Below are 4952 nucleotides of genomic sequence, written 5' to 3'. Positions count from 1 at the left end.
AAAAGACCCGGATGCCGGCTGCTGTCAGGGTCACACATGCGGAATCTAACCAATGTGTGTGCAGGCGGCTTGAGGCTCTATTCACTTGATGTCAAACTGCAGTTCTTGTTCATAGTAAATCACTGTGGTTTTGCCACAATTTTGTGACACAGCAAAAAAAAAAAAAAAAACACAATTTGATGGCACAATTTGCATAGACCCTGAAGGAAAGCACCAGTGCTTGCTTTTGCTGAAAAATGCATATAAAATCTGTCTACCAGCCTGCTTCCTCTTCAAGCAGCTCCAGCTATTGATAAAGATGCTCTTATCATTTTTGTGGCAAGCATATACAGTGAATACAAGCAGGAAATATCAGTTTCATCAGCTTCATTTTTACACTTGATTTGTAACTTACCCCTTTCATTGCCTCTTTTGAATCCATTGTCTGTGAGAAACAAACCAGGTAAGTGAGGGTGTCATATGCAGGCTGTTATCATTGTCATTGAGTATTTAGGAACACAGATAAAACACATTATATAAAGGCTGTCTTCAGAAATTTGCAAATATAACTCCCGTTTAGCTCCTAACTTGCTTCTACCTCCATATAGTAAGGAAATGTTCTGTGTAGTTTACCAGAGTTATACATGTTCCATGAATGGAACGTACTGACAGCATCTATTCATGAAGATGGACTTTTCACAGTCTAGTCTTGAGGACTGAATGTTGAGTAATTTTAGCGGGGAAGTTTTTGCCTTATTAATAATTCTTCCTCCTTTAAATATATTTTGATGCATCTTAATCATTGCCACAGACATAATGCTGGTTTGTCTGAACAGACAGATATTTTAATCGTATGTGGAATAGTGGTGCATGGATAATACTGAAAAGGGAAAGAGTTTAAACACCTGTGACCTCTTAATCCCTCGCTAAACAGCACTCAATGAGAGCTGCGTATGGTGTACGGCTGTACTGACGGCGAATGGTAGCAGAGTATGGTATACAGGTGTACTGACGGCGAATGGTAGCAGAGTATGGTATACAGGTGTACTGACGGCGAATGGTAGCAGAGTATGGTATACAGGTGTACTGACTGCGAATGAGAGCTGCATATGGTATATGGGTGTACTGATGGCCAATGAGAGCTGCATATGTTACACGGGTGTACTAACTGTGAATGGGAGCTACGTATGGTATACGGGGTGTACTGACTGCCAATGGGAGCTGCGCATGGTATGCGGGTGTACTGACGGCCAATTGGAGCTGTGCATGGTATACATGTAGATTATCTATCTGCTATTTAATAGGTAGCATTCCTGCAAGCAAATTTTTCTGTTTCAGGGTTTTGCCTCTCATTAACCAGCAGCTCATGGCACACTGATGAGGGGCAAAAACCCAGAAACAGTCTGTACACGGTTATCTTTTCTTCCTGGAGAAGACTTTGGCTAATATTCCCAGTCATGTTACAAGGCCTCGTAAAAGGTCGGATGTTGACTTGTAGGAATGCTGCCTTCTAATAGGTGGCGCTGTAGACGCATCTCTATTTGCATACGTAATTTCCCAGAAGAGCATGCATGGTCTTAGAGGTTTAACACCTACTGCGTGCTCCAGAAGTAGAAACTATATCCCTCCCAACACACAGATCCTAAACATACAACCATAAATGTTTACGTATCATACTAAACCTCCATGTGCTTCAGATTATGCATAAAGACGCACAATTTATTTTCTCTAAGAATTCATAGCCTGGATCTCCTATATGTATTCTCCCCTAGAAGTATTGCTACTAATGGAGAATATGGTGCTTTGTAGAGTGTCTTGAGGTTCATTCTGCAAATGAATACTACCGCCTGGACACTCTTATGTTGGACTATTTAAGGATGTCCAAATATTGTCCCCCAGAGCCATAGACTGTCAGGGCATCCTAGGAGTTATGGGTTTCCAGCAGTCACTACTATAGTTGCAGAGACTGAATATATAAAAGAGAAGTGAATGTGAAAAGTTATTTATGTCCTTCCTTATATAAGGAAGTATCCCGGCGGAAATGGTTAATAACATGAAAGTTATCATCTGTGAACAATCCGCCTCCGCTATAATTACGTCCAAATGTATTTTCCTATTCATAATGGGGAACATTTATCAAATGAGTGCAAGGAAAAGTGAAGCGATTCCACATAGCAACCAGTGTGTAAGTGTCTACCAAACTATTATAGCACTTTTATGCAAAAAGCTTAACATGTTCACTATTACTAAGGAAAAGTGACCCAACAACCTGTTTCTGCACATGACAATGTAAAATAAGCTTGTAATTACAATGTGTACTGCTGAATATAAATTGCATTTTCTTACCATGATTTTCTCCACATTCTTCAAGACATTACTGATGGTGTTGCTTACATTGGTGACCCGCTGAAATCTGCTATGTAGCCCATCCAGAATGAGGGAAAAACAGTCAAGAGCATTCAAGGTGCAGTTCGTCTAAAAGAAGCAGAAATAATGGTCAGTGTGTATACTACAAAAAAAGACCATACACTTTGTGCAATATTGTATTATTACATGGCTCCTAGTAGCCATTGAAGTAGGATATATTTTTGCAAGTATTTAAAGACAGTTTTTTAACAAGTTAATTACTAGTAAATTATTGGAACTACAGCATTACTTTATTTCCTATCATGGCATCTTGATTTGACCTGTTGCCATATCCAAAAAGTATAATAGCATCAGCCTCCTCTCCACAATATAATTGAAATGGCCCAGTGACTGTCGAATGTACTTCTCCTGAATTACATAGTTAGTGTGACGTCACTTGCTCGTTTAAACTAGAATTGGCTTGTCTAAAAGGACCTTAACTCATTTGCACTCGTGCAGCCAGTATTCTATTCCCTTGCAGCGCCACCTCATGGAAAATGAAAGATTACATAGTGAGCATTGTATTCATTGTCTTCAAGAGCAAGTAGAGGTGCTGAATAAGGACAAGACTCCTGAATGAGTTACTTCTCTAGTAATGCAGAATGCCCCTATAGGGTATGTGAAAATGGGTATTCTAAAGCAGAAAGACCCTTCAACACACCACTCGCCTATCTTACCGCATTCAAGCACATAGAAAAGTGTATAACTAAATATAGAAACTAAACATTGGGTCATAACTTGAAATATGCAAAAAAAACTTATTTAATCCCGGCCAACAGAACACAAAATAATTTGGCATGCAGTTAAGGGCTTAGTCTCATGTGTCTCAGATGTGAGGAGTCCCACCTCAGACAGGGTGGTAAACAAATGACGTAATACCATTGTATACATGGTTTTTTAAGCCATCGTAAACTGTATATCAGATGCTAAACATGGTCATCATATTGAATACATGCATATTTTAAGCAAATTATTTACCTGAACGCCGGTGGGAACAAGGAAGCGGCTCCTTCCCTTCACTACCTGCAGAAGAAAGTAATAATGTTACTGTAGACTACTGGGACCAGCATATCCCAGTGTAGGCATGTTATCTAAATACTGTATCTCTACACTTACTTCATCCATGGTTTTCAGTGTCCTCAAATCTTTTTGCGCTGCTCCGATACAAGTTTTCTTTGAAGGAACTGGAGACTCTTGTGAAAAAGCCAAGAGTGTTAAGACCAGCACACAGAATGCTTGAAACTTATACATGGCAATTAACACTCAAATCACCCTTCAGCTAACAAACCAATAATGCTAATGAGATCTGCACAGATCCCAAACATGAATTTATATTCTTATTTGTGGAAATAAAACATGAGGGTGGAATGTGAAAGTTTAGATATTACAAATAGTCGTACACTACAGTACCTGTGAGGCAATAAATATTACTTTCTTTTCCTTCCTTGATGACTCTTTGGAATTTCTCTTAAATTTTAACAGCATATAGTGGATGTAGGTAAAATCCCTCTTGGTTACTAATAACCCACACTCAGTCTCTCAAACTTTTTTTTTTCTCTAATGACGATGTTTTCTCAGTGAGCCAGTTTTTTCCCCCTTGTTCCATGTGCCACCTCCAGGCATTAAGCTGTAATGATTTAACAAATCATAAAGCATATTAGCTTATCTACGATGCACAGTGTGGGCAAATATTCTAAAGTAGACTTGTTCCTATTTCTACTACCTGCACACACATCTTCAAGCAACTTTTTAAGAAGAGCTGCTCACAGGAAATGCTTATTTCCTGTTGAAAACTTGCTTTTCCACTCTGTGTAGTGTGGAGAAGACGTTATTAGAGTAATCAATGTATCTGCAGGCATTTTTTGCAATATGGCTAGTAGAAATGTAAAACAAAATTGGCTTTTGTTCAGATTATGCATGGATTTAATTAGAACTAACTGATATTAATGTGCAGAAACCGAGCTGTATGGATCATGTTTCCAAGATCTGGAAGATGAGCTGCAAAACGCTCAGAGTTGAGCCCCCTGCAGGTTCAAGACAGCAGGTATATTATCAGGATATGTCCTCACCTAATGTAACCTGATCCCATCAAAAGCTTTTTACCTCAAGGAAGAGTCTCATGCTGCTGATAGAGAGAATGCCAGATTATCAAACAGTGGAGTCATGATGGCTAATCTGCGAGAACTAGGCCATTAACGTGCTTTTTAGATGGAACCATTATCGTTCGGGGGGAAAAGGGAATGATGGTTGTTTGGTCTAAACACGAGCCAACCACTGGACGAACAACTGGTCTACATTTGAAAAAAAAAATTTCTGCTGACCGAAGTATTTTTGCTGATTTTACCCAAATGAAAGGTGCCGATTCTACATATGAAATCCAAAAATATGCAATAAGTCAATTTTTTTTTCACAAAGAACTGTTTGATTGAAGCTTATAAAGTCAAATATCAGGGATAATAAGTTCTGCAGAAGCCATAGACTTGTTTTTTGCTTGAAACAAATATATTACATGTTATCATCTAAACAAGAGAACAATAGTTGTTTTAAATTTTAATTGCCATTTCTGT

The 4952-nt window shown here is 38.7% G+C and overlaps 1 long non-coding RNA gene across 1 annotated transcript; it reads right to left on the bottom strand.

Annotated features, from left to right (window-relative positions):
* Positions 1 to 394: 394 nt before the first annotated feature.
* Positions 395 to 3405, bottom strand: LOC136573400 (uncharacterized). The gene is made up of 3 exons (XR_010785886.1): positions 3364 to 3405; positions 2326 to 2454; positions 395 to 424 (listed from the first exon to the last, which is right to left on the bottom strand). It is a non-coding gene; the product is annotated as an uncharacterized lncRNA (long non-coding RNA).
* Between the last annotated feature and the right edge of the window lie 1547 nt (positions 3406 to 4952).

This window comes from Eleutherodactylus coqui, chromosome 7 (assembly GCF_035609145.1).
Source record: "Eleutherodactylus coqui strain aEleCoq1 chromosome 7, aEleCoq1.hap1, whole genome shotgun sequence".
NCBI lineage: Eukaryota > Metazoa > Chordata > Amphibia > Anura > Eleutherodactylidae > Eleutherodactylus > Eleutherodactylus coqui.
Note: the sequence above shows the minus strand (reverse complement) of the source record. Positions and strands in the feature narration are given on the sequence as shown.